Below are 21317 nucleotides of genomic sequence, written 5' to 3' on the forward strand. Positions count from 1 at the left end.
TCCCCGCTTCCGCCATCCTAGTCACTGCCATTGTGTCCTTGGGCAAGACACTTTACCCACCTGCTCTCAGTGCCACCCACACTGGTTTAAATGTAACTTAGATATTGGGTTTTCACTATGTAAAGCGCTTTGAGTCACTAGAGAAGAGCGCTATATAAATATAATTCACTTCACTATTTTTAAGTTATCATGCCATGATTTTACCAGTCCGGCCCACGTGGAAATAGATTTTCCTCCATGTGGCCCCTGAGCTAAAATGAGTTTGACACCCCTGGTCTAAAGGATTCGAGTTATTATGGAACAGATAGGGATAACCAAAAGACATTGGCGCATTAGATAACAAACAATGACGCACAAGAGACATATAAAAAATGGCAGAAGACCGGAACTCGACAGTGATTTTGGCTTGTGTGTGTCTTGTTTACTCCGGAGTAACATGTGGTCTGTCTGCACGGCCAACTTAATTCAACCTGCACTTCTGATAATGGGTAAATAAAATTGTTGTACTAAACCAGTTTTGTTGCCTGTTTAAGCTTCGGACAATCCACTACACAAATTGGCGTCACGAACAGGATGGTTTAGAAGCTACAGGTCGACAGCCGCTCCCGCTCTCTCTATCAGGCAGACAGTGTGTTGCACGCGCGCATCTAATACAAGGTAAGCAGTTTGCTTTAAAGTGTAAACATTTTCTGCCTGGAGAGAGCCGGATCGATAAGACTAATTGCTGAATCTATTTTTGATAAAAGATAGGTTAAGTCAGGTTCTCCAAAAACAACCTGGAATGGGGTAAATTATGGTTGGATTGAGTTGTTTTACATGTGATCATTTGTCTGTGTGTTTGTTGAAAACTTGTGATTTCTTGTTTTTAACATAAGGGGATTGTTGATAGAATTTTGGTGGTTTGGAGTGTAGAAGCATAGACGATGTGAGACGAAACATTTCTTTTAACCTCTTCATCCTCTGTCGTTGTTGGCAGAGGATGCTTTTTTCTGCAAGTACATTAGGTTAGCCGGAGTTGGACACAGCGAAATTTAAGGCAAGGTTGGCTAACTGGTGTGACATTTGGCCCACACAAATTTATGACGTCTATGAAGGTCCTACGTATCTGTCTATGTGGAAACTGCAGCCGGGTAAAAAGCCTGATATAAGGTGATCGTTCAGTGACTCCGGTAAAGGAGATCAACTGAGCCAAGTTGTCACGAATTTGGAAATTTGCTGCAGTATAGATGGATAGAGTTAAGGGCTCCATATGGTAGAGCCTTGGTGAAACTATATGGACTGACCAGACACGATGTACTGTAGGATTGGTGGGTGATTCCTGGTGATTCTACAGCGCCTTAGGCCGGTTATCCGTGTTGGTCAGGAAGGAAAAGCAGGGTTTGCTCCGCTAAACGGGTTAATCGCCGTTATATGAGTAAGAATGACCTGCGCGTGTGTGTTATGAGACGGCCGATTCCACAAAAGCATGCGTGCATTTGTTGTTTATATTGGTCCGGACCAGGGGGGCGTGGTTTGTGGGATAAAAATGTGTGTTTTTTAAATTTATATATATATATATCTGCGTATTTTAATAACATTTGTGTAGCACCTGGTTTCTTATCTGTTTTAATTCCCCTCTGAAAAAATCAACCTCTCCCCTCACGCTTTTCTCACAGCCCCGCTATCTGTAAAAGTTGGGAAATTGTCCAAAATGTGTGTGCGTGTGAGAAAATAGACAAAGTTATGTACAGAAAACACATGAGTGAATGATCCATCCATATAATTATTTTCTTCCGCTTATCAAGAGGTTGGATCGCGGAGGCAGCAGCCTAAGCAGGGAGGCTCCCCCTCTTTGGCGCTGCGAGCGAATTCCAGTCATTTTAATTTGTTTTTAACTATACTGGTGATTGTGACTTTGCGATATTACAGTTGTTTTACACACTGAGATTTTGAGTACGGGAAAAAAGGCTCTTGCTCGCTGGTAAATTCTCTGTGTGAGTGACTGTGTGACGCATATAAAGAAGGAAAAAAAAAGGAGTCTCAGCTGGGAGACATTTTGAGATAATAGTGTGTCAGAAGTGGCGAGGCTGTGTGAGTGTCAGCTGTACGAGGCATTGGGCCGAAGAGGTGTGACAATGTTAGCATAGCATTGAGCTAGGTTAGCATTAAGCTAGGTTAGCATTGAGTTAGCATAGCATTGGATTTGTTTAGCATTGAGCTAGGGTTAAAGAATAAATAAATAAATAAATAAAAAACTATATATAAATATATATAGTGGACAGCTGTACTCAATCTGAAGAGAAGGCTGACAGGTTGGTTTTGATAATAGGAAAAATAAAATATACTGTATATGAATAAATAAACATTTAAATATCAATACATACATTTGGACTGGGACATTGAAGCATTGTTAAATTCATTAGTCATTAATTATGTGTGTAATATATTGTATTGAACAGCCTTGTTGCTTATCTGATCCATCCAGTTCCTGGGTGGAAGTTGAGACAAACACACACACACACACACGCACATCATAGAGTACGACACACTGTAACTTTGAATTAATAGTTATACAACAAATAAATTAATGATACTGAATTTAAATTTGATACAGATAAATTGATTATACATTGACATTTTATTTTTTTTTAGGAATAAACACAATAAAATAAAAGTTACATTTATATTCTAATACATCTAAGGGCATCTGTGCAAACTGTGAAACATAGAGTCTGAAGAAGTACAGAAAAGAGGCGCCAACACTCAGCGCCATTGTCAAAACAAAACGTAGAGAAGCATTAAACAAATTCTAATCAGAAGGAAGACAGACCAAAATATGAGAACTTAAGTAAACAGACAGCAAGTAAACCAGAAATAATAATGTAAATAAATAACAAAGAAAGCAAATTTCTATGTGACATTGGTGCATGTAGAATTACATGTAGAGAATAAAACTAAATGGAAATAACTGTCTGCAAGATGAGCACGACGTCATGAATTGTGCTCGGGTTAGTAATAGATAGATAGACAGATAACACGTTATTGATTCCTTCAGGAGAGTTCCCTCAGGAAGAAGAAGTAAAAAGTAAACAGTAACTAATAAGGGTATAAATGGAAACAAAATAGAAAAATATTACAAGGAGAATAAAAATAGAACAGTAAAATCCCCCCCCCCCCCCAAAAAGAGGAGTTGTACAGTCTAATGATGTATGAGACAAAGGATTTTTTATAGGCTAAACCAGTAGTTCTCAAAGGAGGGTATGGTGTTTCCGCCCGGACAAAAAAAGGGGGGTACTTGAAGGTATGCCAAAGGGTACCTGAGATTTTAAATATTTTAAAATAGCGACAATTCAAAATCCTTTATAAATATAATTATAGAAGAATAATTCTTCAACAAAATAAATATTTAGAATTAAGTTCACGAGCCCAGATGGATCTCTATTGCAATATCCAAAGAAGCAGATGATTGATTATATGTATAGAAATCTTTATTATAATGTAATCATTTGTTTAATTTTTAAAACGTTTTAGTTATTCTTATATTTTTTTGTCCAAATAAGTCAAGTAAGACCACAACAAATGAGCAATATGGTGCACTTTTATACAATTTAATAAATCAGAAAATGATGACATTATGCTGTATTTTATTTCTTTATTTTACTGGAAAAAAAAAAAAAGGTTGAAAACCACTGCCCTAAATCATATCTAAAGCTAAAATTATTTTATAAGACTGATTATTTTGGATTATTGTGTTTGTATTGTGAGAGAAGGAGAGAAAGTCAGAGAGAGAGGAAGAGAGAGCAGGTGAAAAAACAGAAGGAGGGTGAAGAGGATGGTTTGAGAAAATATGGGAAAAGGATGTTTATAACCTTACGTTATGTGAATGGTTTCTAAGAGAACAGAAAATAGAAACATTGTGTGAAGTGTAAGGAAGAGATGGATACAAGATGTTGTTTGTAAAGGAAAACGAAAGTGAAGAAAAGATGAGAAAGTGACAAATGAAGGTATTCGTAAATGGTATGCTGTTGATTGTGGTTAGCTGCAAGTTTGTTTATTTGTTTGTTTAGTTGTTTGAGTGAAAGGGGAAGAAATCAATAGGAATAATTACATGCAAAATGGAATAAAACTATGAGTGCGATAGATAATGAATGAATGAATTAAATAAGTTTATTTTGGTCATATAATCAACCATCAACCAATTTGTGTGAGCAGTTTAACAGTAAATTAGACATATTAACAATCATACACATTTACACACAGAACAAATAAGAAAAAGAATGACCGAAAAAAAGAATAGGCGGAAGCCAAAGCTTATATTGGCCTATGATATACAATTACTGAACATTAAATTACCTGGAACATCAACGTTAAAAGATGAAAGTAATTGTTACTATATTTTATAATGTTCAAAAAACTTTACTTTTCAAGGGTCTCCAAAACCATAACAAAAAACTACATGTGTTCAGCTCATCACTGAGGATGGTACATCATTTAACTCCTAAAACTGAAATACATTTGTGTTTTTATTTTATTTTACTTGACCTATTTCAAAAATCAATATCCCCTGTAAATGATAGTTTTCTCTTCATAATGTAAACAAGCTAAGAATACAAACTGGAAGGCTGTTGTTCTTTACTCGGAAACATAATTGCCATTGTTTTAAAATTAAATTATCTGAACATTTAACACATTATGACTTATACAAATACATTGGTATGATCATAATAATAATGCTTTGTGTAATATTGAAATGAGCCTTTTAAGTTTAAGTATTGGGTCTATATTTCTTCTATAAACATTTCCCCAAACTTCAAAACAATATTACATATGGAAAAATAAATGAATAATATAACATGTGCAGACATTTCTTATTCAGCATGTGTTTAACTTTATACCGAATAGCAATGGATTTGGATATTTTTCTTTAATATGTTCAATATGCGGCTTCCAACATATTAATGATCAATTACTATTCTCAAGAATGTAGTTCATATACTCTGTCAATTTCCACTTGATTCAACTTTAATTTTTGTTTCACAATTTGACTTTGCACCCTGGACAGGTCGCCACCTCATCACAGGGCCAACACAGATAGATAGACAGACAACATTCACACACTAGGGCAAATTTAGTCTTATTAATTTCTACATATTGAGATCTATTACTTGAAATAACTACTTAACCACTGTTGTGAAACACTTTTCTAATTCATGGGAGTATTGGGATAGGATTGAGGAAGATGTCTGCTGTGGTGGTGGTTAGTTTGGAAAAGTAACTTTAAAGTGCAGTCTGACATTTTAGTTTGGAGTAATTTATAGTTTTATTTAGACATTGCAGTACACCATACCATACGCCCGGGAATCGTTTTTGGTGATTTGGCTCCCAAAATTTTTTGTGGTCTTTGGTGTGACCCGGCCGCGGTTTTGAACTTCCGACCTGCCGATCTCAGGGCGGACACTCTAACCACTAGGCCACTGAGATGAAGGAGGCAAACCAAATCGCAACAGCTTTCAGTTAGCTACAGATTTTGAGAGTATAATGCGAATAACTATAACTTTACAACTGTTTGCTGTGAATAGTGTTGAATAATAATTACAAATAACAGCCTACATTAATAATTAGAATAAGAGCCGATATGTAAAGTGTTAAAAAGAGGAGAAGTGTGATTAGGGCTGGCGCCTAGAGCATGGCCTTGTGTGTTTGTTGTGACTAGGTTGGATAACCAGTCGGAGACAGGCAAGGCAAGGCGGGGCAGCTTTGTTTGTGTGGCGTTTTTCCAGGAAAGGGCAGACTCAAAGTGCTTCACAGACAACAAAGTGAAATGAAAGAAAATAAAAGCAAAATTAAAATGCAGACAATAAAAATAAAAACAGTGCGGACGTTAAAAGTTAAAAGATTAAAAGATTTAGCTGAAAGATAAGGAGAAACGTGAATAAATACATTCTTTTGTTTTGGAGAATATCACGCACAGCAGGAGGTCAGAGTGCAAGCATGACAGCTTGCTCGCGCCTACTGATAGACAAATGATAGTTTAAATTAACTTATAGATAATCTTTAAGTGAATTAAAAGGGTACTTAAATACACATGAAGTAGTACGTATAATCTTTGAATTAAGGTTATTGATTAGCAATTAATGGGATAGTTAAGACTGTAATTTTAAAACGTGATATGCAAAATTGAACTAACCGAGAGGATATGAAAACGATGGGTGTACATGTTTTGAGTTCCAAATTCTGGAGGAAAAAACCTCAACAAAACGTAAAACCATACAGACGGACTTGGGTGGTAGCAACGGTTGTGCTAGGTCAAGCGAGGGTGGAAAGGATGTGCAGCCGGGGGACTGCCAGCTTCTCTGAACAAGACAAGCTCCAAGGTGTAGCCAGAACATGCTCACAAAAAATACAGGTGCCACAGCAGGACGAACAGCAGGATACAAACAGACCCCTGCTGGACATAAGTGTCAACGGACAATGTTCAACACAATCTTTGAAGCATTCCTTTGTGGTCAACCTGCACACACCTTGTAATGACCTGCTTACGAACTGTGCCCTGACAATTCAATACCGCACAGAAGGAACTTCCTGATGTTGCCTGACAGCACAACATCAGCTGACAACTACTGGGGACGCCTCCCAGGAACGAGTGGAAGACGGGGACTGCTCCAACTGTCCTAGCACTGGCTGACGGAGGTGCGTCCGTGTGTCCTGCCACCCAAACCGCCAAAGTGTATGATCCCCAATTAGACGACTCATAATAGGAGCCTTTTGACTCTTATATATGGTGGGACTCAAGGTATGGCCGCTCATGTGATCTATCCTTACAACAATTAGAATGGTATAAGATGGACAACTAATGACCCACATTGTTCCTTTGCTCTCTGTCCTGCCTACGAAACCAAAAATTTAGGTCAAATGATAAAACAGGGCGTAGCTGCCGCTGATTGAACCGATACGCAAATACCACATTTTCAATTATTTCGGTTGTCTGTTAAAAACAAAGCTATTAGTTGCAATTTGGACATTCCTGCTGTAGGCTACAAAGAGCTAGCAGCTACACAACAGCTGAGCTAAAACAAAATTTAAGCATATCAAATAATTGTAGTTGCTTATTACATACACAAAGTCGCAGAGAGACAGAAGTCTGTAGAAAGTATTCAGTAACAAACGTGTCCGCATTATTAAACTTTCTACCACAGGAAATATACTGAACAAATACAGCAGTTACTGTCAGACTCTAATCCGGATTACCGTGTCTATCAGAGACATGGTTAAAACCCACAACAACTTTTGTTCTAATTAATGTCCCGGGGGACAAGATTACAGAAAAGACAGATCGAGTGACAAAGGGGGGAGGAATTATGATTTATGAAAGGGAAAACATTCAAAGTAGATCAATTTGAGTATGTTGAAATTAAAATCACATTTTCCTCAGAAATGTATTTCAAGGTAATTGTAGTATACCGACCGACCACAGCTAAAGACATTTTTCTTGATTCATTTTCAGACATCCTCAAACAGCATAGTATGAAAGAAGTAACGTAATGGGGGACGTTAATCTGGACTGGTTAAATAAAACACGTAGAAAGAAACTTAAGGATATTATAAACGGCTTCTACATGATACAAATGATAAGCAGCCCTACTAGAATTACAATTGGATGACAAAAATCAAAGAGAACATCTGTAAATACACAAATACAAAACCAGAAAGAAGAGTGCTAAAATAAAAATACCATTGGATTCTAATAAAGACATGAGGACTCAGCTCTCATAAGAGCAATTATAACAGGTCTAAATACAGATCGTATGATTTAAAAGTTTGGAGGAACAAAGTTACAATGTTTATGCGGAAGTCTAAGGCTGACTTTCACTTAGAATTAATCAAAGCTGCAAAAGGGAACAATAGAGAGTTATGGAAAACCAGATACAAACTTACGGAAAAAGAGCAAACAAGAAACAACACTATAACATTAAATATCAATGGCGCTACTATCGCAGACAGTCTGGACATAAGTAATAATTTTAATGAACATTTCATCCAGTCTGTACAAACCCTGAATAAAAATTCCCTCAAAATCAGTGCAAATAATAGTCATTTATTCAGGATGGACTAATTTTAGAATTAACAAATGAAACAAAGTTAAACAAAATCTTCACTGCATTATCAGACTCACGATCTAGAGATATATATATGGGTTGGACACTATCTTCCTAAAAACATATAAGGATTGTATTATTGCTCGTATAACAACGATTGATAAATAAATCAATAACGGAAAACACTTTCCCTACCACGTCGAGAAACTGCTACTATAATTAAATTCATAAAGCAGGAAATAAAGAAGACCAGAACATGTACAGACCAATTAGCCTTCTCCATGTTATAACAAAAGGAATAGAAAATTTGAAATTAAAAAGTGGCTTTGGAGCAATCAAGGCTGCTCACACGGTCAATAAGAGGGGCATTATGTTGACACATCAACTTAATGTGTAGTATATTTATCCATGAGAGCATTTTGTTGTAAATTGTGAGGTATGGCTGTTAAAATCTTGGTTGTTTTTACGAATGATGACAGATGTGAACAAGAGCATGTATGGTCTTTGTGTGATGATGTAAATAAGGTGTGGTTGTATTGTATGGTAACTATGTGTCCATGAAGGGGCATTTGGTGACTTTTCTTATCATTGATTACATGCTACAGTATGATTATTTTTTGATTAATTATTGATTATTATGAATGTATATATTTATTATGATTAATTAGTGTCATAATTGTATTGCTTGATTTTTGGATCCCTTTAATTTAGGTAGCCAGGGACTACAGATGGAAAGTAGCTATTTAGATATAATCTGGTACAGAACATATCTGTTTCTGAACTTAATGTTTCTGTGCATTGTCCCATCATAGATAAACTAAATTAAATACAACTATTTAGTGAATTATTGAGGCCACAATAATTCACTAGGTGTTGTAAAATATCAAAGTACTATTGCAAAAGCGAACAGTGACCTCAAACATGACCTGTCCTCCGCCTCTGTTCTTGCTGCACTTGACTATCAGCTGCCTTTTCTTTTTCTTGGATGTTTCTGAAACTACTAATACTACTACTACTATTACTATTACTATTACTACGACTAACACTGTCCCTGTGAGAGGGACAGAGGGGGGAGGTGAGTTTGGATTGGGTCAAGTTTGAGCGTGTTGAGGTTTTATTTAATCAATATAATCAATCCGGTACAAGGATAAAGGAACGTAATGATTTAGATTGACAATTGCAGTGGTTGGCGAAAGCAACCCCAACCTCAAAGGAGGGTGTCAATTCATTAATTAAATGTTTTGTGAATGATCTAATATCCCTACATGGTTTCCCCAAAAAGATTAGGTCAAACAACGGCACCTATTTTAAGAAAACGGGTTAATCTTCTTCAGTCACAAGATCAGCACTTCTCAGGACCAGCAGCTTCCTAGGAAGGTGGAAAGACCATGAGACCAAAATGGTAAGTTTGCAAAATGTAGAATTTGTGTGCCAGTTCCTCTGTGCAGATTTGAGGATGAAAGCAGCCACTCCAGATTCCCTTGCACTCGCTAAGAGGGGCACGGTCAAAGCCAATCCAGGACCAACACCCGATACCTGACTGGAAGGAACCGAGAGGAGAGACAACACCTTGCCAGCGATGACGAGAACAACTAAGGTTGCCAGCCAATGTGTCCACCGGGACTCCAGCAGCTGTGGAAAGAAGTGTCGGGAGTGCCGAAGCAGCGAGGAGGCCTGAAGCAAGCCGAGGGCCTGGACCAAAGCCCCAGGCCCCATACTCTGCCCCGGCCTTCCCCAAAGCCCCCACAGCTCCAACTCTACCTGAGTTTTCCCCAAAGCGGCCAGCGCGCACATGCCATTGCACAGTCTGCCCAATGGACTGAACCACACCCCAAGAAGAGACAGAGACAGACTGTTTGAGTGGATCTCTTTCTTCACCAAGGCAGCCAAAAGCTCAACGAGGTGTCAGCAGGCCACCAGCCTGAGGCACCACCGAGCCATCTATACGAGCACTAATCGAACATGGACTCATACGAAATTCAGTTGTGTGTTCAAAATTAATTGGTAATTAACAATATTGGTAACTACATCCATTGCAAATGCCGGGAAAAATAATTTTGCAAATGTCTTACAGTCATAAGTCTATATACATTCATCTATTTATGTTCAATGATGTTCATGATCAAAGTATTTGTTATTCCTTTACTAAATCAAAGGGTAGGCAACTAATTGTGTTCTGTGAGATGGTTTTACTGCAGGCTGGTAACAGCGATCGCTCTGAAGGAGGGTCATAGACGGAATTTTTGCCTCGTATAAAAACATTGAGGTTTTTGCCTCTATCTGTGGTAGAGATTAGTGGTCTACATCAGAAATTGTTTTGGTCCAGGGTCTTAAGACCCTGGAAGGCGGGTATGTAGTAGAATTTCTGACCTTTGACCTAGATTGCATGTCTAATAAGAATGTACGCTCATTTAATTTCTCTTCTATTCTGTGCCAGTGGGACAAAAGTGAATATTAAGTCGTGCCAACCTGTCTACAGAATGTGTTGACTGTCTAAAGGATTTGAGTTGTTATGGAACAAATAGGGATAACCAAAAGACATTGGCGCATTAGATAACAAACAATGACGCACAAGAGACATATAAAAAATGGCAGAAGACCGGAACTCGACAGTGATTTTGGCTTGTGTGTGTCTTGTTTACTCCGGAGTAACATGTGGTCTGTCTGCACGGCCAACTTAATTCAACCTGCACTTCTGATAATGGGTAAATAAATTTGTTGTACTAAACTACTTTTGTTGCCTGTTTAAGCTTCGGACAATCCACTACACCACCTTACCGTGGTAGAGGAGTTTGTGTGTCCCAATGATCCTAGGAGCTATGTTGTCCGGGGGCTTTATGCCCCCTGGTAGGGTCTCCCAAGACAAACTGGTCCTAGGTGAGGGATCAGACAAAAAGCAGCTCGAAGACCTCAATGAAAAATAAAACCTATGGACCCAGATTTCCCTCGCCCGGACGCGGGTCACCGGGGCCCCCCTCTGGAGCCAGGCCCGGAGGTGGGGCACGATGGCGAGCGCCTGGTGGCCGGGCCTGTCCCCATGGGGCCCGGCCGGGCACAGCCCGAAGAGGCAACGTGGGTTCCCCCTCCAATGGGCTCACCACCCATAGTAGGGGTCATAGAGGTCGGGTGCGATGTGAGCTGGGCAGAAGCCGAAGGCAGGGCACTTGGCGGTCCGATCCTCGGCTACAGAAGCTAGCTCTTGGGACGTGGAACGTCACCTCGCTGGGGGGGAAGGAGCCTGAGCTAGTGCGCGAGGTGGAGAAGTTCCGACTAGACATAGTCGGACTCACTTCGACGCACAGCAAGGGCTCTGGAACCAGTTCTCTCGAGAGGGGCTGGACTCTCTTCTACTCTGGCGTTGCGGGCAGTGAGAGGCGACGGGCTGGGGTGGCAATTCTTGTTGCCCCCCGGCTCAGAGCCTGCATGTTGGAGTTCAACCCGGTGGACGAGAGGGTAGCTTCCCTCCGCCTTCGGGTGGGGGAACGGGTCCTGACTGTGGTTTGCGCTTACGCGCCAAACCGCAGCTCAGAGTACCCACCCTTTTTGGATTCACTCGAGGGAGTACTTGAGAGTGCTCCCCCGGGTGATTCCCTCGTTCTACTGGGGGACTTCAACGCTCATGTTGGCAGCGAGAGTGAAACCTTGAGAGGCGTGATTGGGAAGAATGGCTGCCCGGATCTGAACCCGAGCGGTGTTTTGTTATTGGACTTTTGTGCCCGTCACAGATTGTCCATAACAAACACCATGTTCAAACATAAGGGTGTCCATATGTGCACTTGGCACCAGGACACCCTAGGCCGCAGTTCCATGATCGACTTTGTAGTTGTGTCGTCGGATTTGCGGCCTCATGTTTTGGACACTCGGGTGAAGAGAGGGGCGGAGCTTTCTACCGATCACCACCTGGTGGTGAGTTGGCTGCGATGGTGGGGGAGGATGCCGGACAGACCTGGCAGGCCCAAACACATTGTGAGGGTTTGCTGGGAACGTCTGGCAGAGTCTTCTGTCAGAGAGAGTTTCAATTCCCACCTCCGGAAGAACTTTGAACATGTCACGAGGGAGGTGCTGGACATTGAGTCTGAAGGACCATGTTCCGCACTTCTATTGTCGAGGCGGCTGATCGGAGCTGTGGCCGCAAGGTAGTTGGTGCCTGTCGTGGCGGTAATCCTAGAACCCGTTGGTGGACACCGGCGGTGAGGGATGCCGTCAAGCTGAAGAAGGAGTCATATCGGGTTCTTTTGGCTCATAGGACTCCTGAGGCAGCGGACAGGTACCGACAGGCCAAGCGGTGTGCGGCTTCGGCGGTCGCAGAGGCAAAAACTCGGACATGGGAGGAGTTTGGTGAAGCCATGGAAAACGGCTTCCGAACGGCTTCGAAGCGATTCTGGACCACCATCCGCCGCCTCAGGAAGGGGAAACAGTGCACTATCAACACCGTGTATGGTGAGGATGGTGTTCTGCTGACCTTGACTGCGGATGTTGTGGATCGGTGGAGGGAATACTTCGAAGACCTCCTCAATCCCACCAACACGTCTTCCTATGAGGAAGCAGTGCCTGGGGAATCTGTGGTGGGCTCTCCTATTTCTGGGGCTGAGGTTGCTGAGGTAGTTAAAAAGCTCCTCGGTGGCAAGGCCCCGGGGGTGGATGAGATCCGCCCGGAGTTCCTTAAGGCTCTGGATGCTGTGGGGCTGTCTTGGTTGACAAGACTCTGCAGCATCGCGTGGACATCGGGGGCGGTACCTCTGGATTGGCAGACCGGGGTGGTGGTTCCTCTCTTTAAGAAGGGGAACCGGAGGGTGTGTTCTAACTATCGTGGGATCACACTCCTCAGCCTTCCCGGTAAGGTCTATTCAGGTGTGCTGGAGAGGAGGCTACGCTGGATAGTCGAACCTCGGATTCAGGAGGAACAGTGTGGTTTTCGTCCTGGTCGTGGAACTGTGGACCAGCTCTATACTCTCGGCAGGGTCCTTGAGGGTGCATGGGAGTTTGCCCAACCAGTCTACATGTGTTTTGTGGACTTGGAGAAGGCATTCGACCGTGTCCCTCGGGAAGTCCTGTGGGGAGTGCTCAGAGAGTATGGGGTATCGGACTGTCTGATTGTGGCGGTCCGCTCCCTGTATGATCAGTGCCAGAGTTTGGTCCGCATTGCCGGCAGTAAGTCGGACACATTTCCAGTGAGAGTTGGACTCCGCCAAGGCTGCCCTTTGTCACCGATTCTGTTCATAACTTTTATGGACAGAATTTCTAGGCGCAGTCAAGGCGTTGAGGGGATCTGGTTTGGTGGCTGCAGGATTAGGTCTCTGCTTTTTGCAGATGATGTGGTCCTGATGGCTTCATCTGGCCAGGATCTTCAGCTCTCGCTGGATCGGTTCGCAGCTGAGTGTGAAGCGACTGGGATGAAAATCAGCACCTCCAAGTCCGAATCCATGGTTCTCGCCCGGAAAAGGATGGAGTGCCATCTCCGGGTTGCGGAGGAGACCCTGCCCCAAGTGGAGGAGTTCAAGTACCTCAGAGTCTTGTTCACGAGTGAGGGAAGAGTGGATCGTGAGATCGACAGGCGGATCGGTGCGGCGTCTTCAGTAATGCGGACGCTGTATCGATCCGTTGTGGTGAAGAAGGAGCTGAGCCGGAAGGCAAAGCTCTCAATTTACAGGTCGATCTACGTTCCCATCCTCACCTATGGTCATGAGCTTTGGGTTATGACCGAAAGGACAAGATCACGGGTACAAGCGGCCGAAATGAGTTTCCTCCGCCGGGTGGCGGGGCTCTCCCTTAGAGATAGGGTGAGAAGCTCTGCCATCCGGGGGGAGCTCAAAGTAAAGCCACTGCTCCTCCACATCGAGAGGAGCTAGATGAGGTGGTTCGGGCATCTGGTCAGGATGCCACCCGAACGCCTCCCTAGGGAGGTGTTTAGGGCACGTCCGACCGGTAGGAGGCCACGGGGAAGACCCAGGACACTTTGGGAAGACTATGTCTCCCGGCTGGCCTGGGAACGCCTCGGGATCCCCCGGGAGGAGCTGGACGAAGTGGCTGGGGAGAGGGAAGTCTGGGCTTCCCTGCTTAAGCTGCTGCCCCCGCGACCCGACCTCGGATAAGCGGAAGAAGATGGATGGATGGATGGGGAAGGCAAAATAATTGTCAATGGATCTGCGAGAAAATGTAATTGAACTGCATTAAACAGGAAAGGGGTATACAAAGATATCCAAAAAATTGAGAATGCCAATCAGCAGTGTTCAAATGCTGATTAAGCAGTGGAAAATGAGGGATGCAGGTAGACCAGCAAAGATTTCAGCCACAACTGCCAGGAAAATTGTTCGAGATGCAAAGAAAAATCCACAAATAACTTCAGCTGAAATACAGGACTCTCTGAAAAAATGTGGTATGGCTGTTTCAAGATGCACAATAAAGAGGCACTTAAAGAAAGATGTGCTGCATGGTCGAGTCGCCAGAAGAAAGCCATTTATGCGCAAATGTCACAAAGTATCCTGCTTACATTACGCCAAACAGCACAGAGACAAGCCTCAAAACTTCTGGAACAAAGTAATGTGGAGTGATGAGACCAAAATTGAACTTTTTGGCCACTCGACGATGCAGCCCATTTTTTTCAAGTACCTCCTTATTGTGCATCTTGAAACAGCCACTCTGTTATGTGGGTAACCCCAACCCCTATGCGGTCCTCTCCAAGGTTTCTCATAGTCATTCACATCCACATCCCACTGGGGTGAGTTTTTCCTTGCCCGTATGTGGGCTCTGTACCGAGGATGTCGTTGTGGCTTGTGCAGCCCTTTGAGACACTTGGGATTTAGGGCTATATAAATAAACATTGATTGATTGATTGATTGGTAAGATGACTATTTTTGGACAAATGAGGATTCCAAACCTTATCTTTTTTAATCTGAATTTACGGAAGCTGAACTACTGCTTCTAGAAGCTAGTACAAAGGAAGAGTGAGACGTAGCAGACGGAAGCCGAGAGAGTGAGGTGAAAGTGAATCGAAGCTGCAAAATGTGAAACTTGAAGCCAAGTTATTTCTACATAAATCGAGTGCATACGCATAACCGGGAGAAAACGTCCCTGGCCAGAACAGACAAACGTCCATCGAGTGAGTCACACTTTATACTGATCATGATACACGCAGCACATCATGCATGTTATTAAAACTACAGTACATACGCTGTCTTGCTCGCTGTGTAGAAACAAAACATGAAATATGGGCTAATACCTTACAGACACTGTAATATGATTGTTCATGTATTTCAGTCAGTACAGTTTGGTGTCAAATCGCAGTGTTGTGCATTACCAACTCAAAAGCAAATCAGCTGCTGACGTAAAAGCTAGCTTACCTCTTGCCGTTGCTAGTTTACGACTAATGCTGTAGCATGCTGTCGCAAGATGATGTGTTGCCACGCCAGAAAGAGTTCCTCAGTGTTCGCTCTTACAAAAACTATGCAGCTACTGCTTGGTTGTTTAACAGGTTACGGAACATAAATTAAGTATTTGTGGCAGGTTTTTGATGCATTTTAAAGTGATTTAGCGGCATAATGGATTCTCCCATTAGCTGCGTTACCAGCCACCAAAAACAAGCCGATTGATACAAATTAGAATGCAAAAAACCCACTTGTTGTCTTGTCTCTTTTAGGGATTGTGAACAAAGGGCAACATTTAAAAATATGCAGTTTGCCTGTAAATATGATTATGAATCTGTCGAGTTTTCTTTGACATAAGAGTGTAAAAGAGAGATTATCATATTAAAAATTATAACATTATAATTAGGATTATATTATTATTCGTGTCAGAAACTGCTGGTGACGAACCCCAAGATGCGTAGATGGCAGGCGTAGCGCAGGGAAACATGACTTTATTGTCAAAAAACAAATAGTGCAACTGGTAAGTGCACATGCAAGGAAAACAGGCAACAGGATACCATCATCGAGCCCTGACTGGAGCGCGAGGCAGGCATAAATAGTAGCCTGATTGGCAACTGCAACCAGGTGTGCCAGGCTGCCAGTCAGGGACAGGTGAGGGAAATGAGCGCTCAGGGAGACATGCAGGAAATAAACACAAACAGAAGAATACCCAAACATGACCAAACTGTCAGTAACAAGCCTGACAATTAGTACATCTCCTGGGAGTTAAATATTAAACTGTCTTTAAAAGCTAGTTCTGCATCTGTTTCTAACTTTAATTAAAGGGAAACTTCGGTTTTTTTCAACCTGGGCCCTGTTTTCATAATTTTTTCTGTATATGTGAGTGCTGGATAAAACATTTTTTGAGGTCGCGCCAGTATTGAGCAGGGCAGGCAGCCTCCAGCCCAGCTAACGCTCGTACACAGGGCAACTGGCTCTCGTCAAAATTCGGCCTATAAACATGCATTTTTTTCACACTGACAGGCTCAGATAGTTACAATGAGTGTCCGACAACATACTAGAAAGGAGAAATTAACGTATGTCTCTACCTTTAGCTGGAGATCGCTGTTTGTTGCGAGCAGTGTCCAAATCTCACCACGCTACAAATCTCGTTCCGAAAGATTTGGACACTGCTCACAACAAACAGCGATCTCCAGCTAAAGGTAGAGACATACGTTAATTTCTCCTTTCTAGTATGTTGTCGGACACTCATTGTAACTATCTGAGCCTGTCAGTGTGAAAAAAATGCATGTTTATAGGCCGAATTTTGACGAGAGCCAGTTGCCCTGTGTACGAGCGTTAGCTGGGCTGGAGGCTGCCTGCCCTGCTCAATACTGGCGCGACCTCAAAAAATGTTTTATCCAGCACTCACATATACAGAAAAAATTATGAAAACAGGGCCCAGGTTGAAAAAAACCGAAGTTTCCCTTTAAGGGTCCTTGAACGCACCACGACTATGGGAAATGAAATGCAAAAGTGAGACTTGCACATAACTCATATGATGTCACAGATAGATTTATCATATTTAAAAAACCTTATCCTTGTTCCATAATGTTGGTGTGTGTAAAGGTGAGCTTTGACGAGGTTATGATGTCCCTCTTGAGTGAAGTGTACAAAAATTCCCACACAGGCCCCTGAAAAAGTGCATATAAAACGTATTGATGTGGAGCAATTTGTCCGTTTCTTTCAGTGCTTTTCCTGAAAATATAGCTTCAGGGTGTGTAACAGTAGTCACCCCTACAAGGACCCCACCAGCCCTGTACACTGCCCGGACTTAAACCTGCAACTACATATTCCCACTGATTGAGTTACCCCGGATTTCCAAACAGCCGCGAAACGGCACCTGCACGGCGGCAGACTCTTTGTTTTTATTCAAGTCAAGGAGTCCGTTTCAACTGACTGCGCAAAATATACGCATAGCTTCTATATTTGCCGGACGCCGCAACAAATCTATTCAATTCGGCTAAATGTGATTTTGTTTGACAGGAAGTCACACACAAACACAATAAATAATCAGGTTTACTTTCAAAATAAAATATTCTGTTTAAAAAGGTGGATCATATTTTACACTTGGAAACAAGCTATTGGGCGGCAATGGACATGAAGTCAAGCTTTTCAGATGTAATTTCACCTCGTTGACACAAATGGATGAGGACATATACAATATATCAGTATATACTGTTATACTATTTGATATTGCACTGGTACTGTATGTGACCACTGTACTTTTACTTTTACTGATACTTCTACCATAACTACTGGGACTTATTGTGCAACTTATTGTCTTGTAATTCATGTACATCAGAGCTATTCAAATTGTTGTATTTTTTGTATTTAGTGTATTAGATTCAGCAACTAGTGTTTGGCTCTCACTGTATGCAATATCTGAAGAGCATGGAGACAAGCATTTCACTGTGGTGTACTCTGCATGTGACGAATAAAACCCCTTGAACCCTTGAACATGCTGATTCTGGAGGTCCAAAATTAAAGAATAATATACAGGCATATGCCGGGTACCTATAAGGGGAATATGGTGGCCTGTGTCAATTACCAGCAATAAGGGGACCGGTAAAGCAGGGGGGGTGGTTGGGTTACACTAAAATCCCAGGCTGTCAAACTATTGTCCTGTCCACTGTCATGCATAAACTTGGGTTTTTGTAATGTATTTGCTACGCTTTATTATCCATATGAACAAAAAGATGACAAACGGTTCAGTATACACTTGAATTGTTGATTTGCAAATTCCATTATGTGCACACTGCTCTACTTTGACCTTGTTTTGTGCCCCCCTCCCCCACCCTCGGTTAGATCAACAACTGAAATAATTCACCGCAAGTTAATTTTCGATTGTTTCAGATCAGCTTTTGTTGCTTTGACCGGGAAAAAACACAATTCCTGAAAGTCTGAAACAGATCAGCTTGGAGGCAAACTAATAAAATGGCAACTGGCTGTGATTTTTGCATAATTGAGAACATTGTTTTTTTCTCATTTTGTTGATCAGATAGAAGGGGTGAACATACTGTACTACACAACATATGGCGTGCAGCTGGAGGCAATGATGCCTGAGTGGGAAGCCGTCAAAAGCAGTGTTAGTGCTGCATGACAGATGTAATTCTGACACAACACATGCAAATATCATTGTGTAGTATACTGCACCCAAAATATCACTTTATGGCGTGACTGTTTAGTACCGATGAATTCCGTTTGTCTAGATTCTACATAACAAACAAGAAAAAAATATAGTGAAAAAGTCTTGTACAGATAAGTGCGGTCAATTATTAATCACATGCGGATGATTGTAAGATGAAAGTGCTGGTTGTTGAGACGAGAGACCCTCCTCTGAGTAATTAATCCTCAACTGACGCTGAGTTGATGACGATTTATGAAGGAAGTGAATTATATTTATATGGCGCTTTTCTCTAGTGACTCAAAGCGCTTTTACATAGTGAAACCCAATATCTAAGTCACATTTAAACCAGTGTGGGTGGCACTGGGAGCAGGTGGCTAAAGTGTCTTGCCCAAGGACACAACGGCAGTGACTAGAATGGCAGAAGCGGGGATCGAACCTGGAACCCTCAAGTTGCTGGCACAGCCACTCTACCAAACGAGCTATACCGCCCCATGGAAGTAGAGTGGTTACTCGACTCATGCGTTTAATTTGTTCTGTGACACAGCTTGTAACCCAAAATACTCGAATCCCAAATACAAAACCCAAAACCAGTGAAGTTGGCATGTTGTGTAATTTGTAAATAAAAACAGAATACAATGATTTGCAAATCCTTTTCAACTTATATTTAATTGAATAGACTGCAACGACAAGATATTTAATGTTGGAATTGAGAATCTTAATTGTATTTTGCAAATAATCATTAACTTAGAATTTAAAGGCAGCAACACATTGTAAAAAAGTTGGCACAGGGGCATGTTTTACCACTGTGTTACATGGCCTTTCCTTTTAACGACACTCATTAAACGTTTGGGAACTGAGGAGACCAATTTTTGAAGCATTCCATGTGGAATTATTTCCCATTCTTGCTTGATGTACAGCTTAAGTTGTTCAACAGTCCGGTGTCTCTGTTTTGGTATTTTAGGCTTCATAATACGCCACACATTTTCAATGAGAGAACATTTTGGACTACAGGCAGGCCAGTCTAGTACCCACATTTTTTTACTATGAAGCCACGCTGATGTAACACGTGGCTTGGCACTGTCTTGCTGAAATGATAACGTTGCTTGGATGGCAACATATGTTGCTCCAAAACCTGTATGTACCTTTCACAAATGTGTAAGTTACCCATGCTTTGGGCACCAATACACCCCCCATACCATCACAGATGCTGGCTTTTGAACTTTGTGCCTAGAACAGTCCGGATGGTTCTTTTCCTCTTCCGTCCAGAGGACACAACGTCCACAGTTTCTAAAAACAATTTGAAATGTGCACTCGTCACACCACAGAACACTTTGCATCAGTCTATCTTAGATAAGCTCGGGCCCAGCGAAGCCGGCGGCGTTTCTGGGTGTTGTTGATAAATGGCTTTGGCTTTGCGTAATAGAGTTTTAACTTGCACTTACAGATTATCTGAAGTGTTCCTGAGCCAGTGATTATCTGAAGTGTTCCTGAGCCCATGTGGTGATATCCTTTAGACACTGATGTTGCTTTTTGATGCAGTACCACCTGAGGGATCAAAGGTCATGGGCATGCAATGTTACGTGCAGTGATTTTCTCCAGATTCTCTGAACCTTGTGATGATATTACAGACCTTAGATGGTGAAATCCCTACATTCCTTGCAATAGCTCATTTGTTCACAAAGTGGTGACCCTCACCCTGTCCTTGTTTGTGAATGACTGAGCATTTCATGAAAGCTGCTTTTACACCCAATCATGGCACTCACCTGTTCCCAATTAGCCTGTTCACCTGTGGGATTTTCCAAATAAGTGTTTGATTAGCGTTCCTCAACTTTCTCAGTCTTTTTTGCCACTTGTGCCAGCTTTTTTGAAACATGTTGCAGACATCAAATTCCAAATTAGCTAATATTTGCAATAAATAACAAAGATTACCAGTCCGAACATTAAGTATCTTGTCTTTGCAGTCTATTTAATTGAATATAGGTTGAAGAGGATTTGCAAATCATTGTATTCTGTTTTTAATTTATGATTTACACAACGTGCAAACTTCACTGGTTTTGGGGTTTGTAAGATTCACCCATTGAAATTAATTTACATTCCATTATTCAGTTGTGGGCTGTACGATTTGATTAAACAACAGTGTGGAAAGGGATCGTGATCAGCGCGCTGCAGGAGTAAAGGTCAACGCCTCTGTCCATGGTGCTGAAAACAGAGCGCCATCAGACGGGGCAAGACAGCGACTTCTACAAACAGTAATCACGATAAGCGAAGCATCTTCTTCGCCCATAGATGATTTCTTTTGTCAGCAAAAATAGACTTACTTAAACCAAATAATGTACTGTTTTCACAGATTTTGGAACAGTATTAGAAAGTTTAATACAAAACAAATAACTTATTATGCGTATTCAGATCTACAATAATACATAGAGAAAAACCTTTGACAACTAACTTATTTACATTAATATCGATCAACATTTTTGGCTTCAAAACCATTGTTTTGGCCTTAGATCCGATCCAATTTAGGCCCTGTTAACACCACACACCAAATCAGATTTGTTTGCCCTCAAATGAAACAGTCAAAACACTCCAAAGTGTTTCAAATATCATCTTTTTGCATCGGATTCAGGCCACATCAGGAGGTAGTCCAAATCTGATTGGAATCTGATCTTTTCAAATGTGACTTCAGTCTAAACGAAATGCGACCCGTATGTG

This window comes from Entelurus aequoreus, linkage group LG10 (genome assembly GCF_033978785.1).
Source record: "Entelurus aequoreus isolate RoL-2023_Sb linkage group LG10, RoL_Eaeq_v1.1, whole genome shotgun sequence".
Taxonomy (NCBI): Eukaryota; Metazoa; Chordata; class Actinopteri; order Syngnathiformes; family Syngnathidae; genus Entelurus; species Entelurus aequoreus.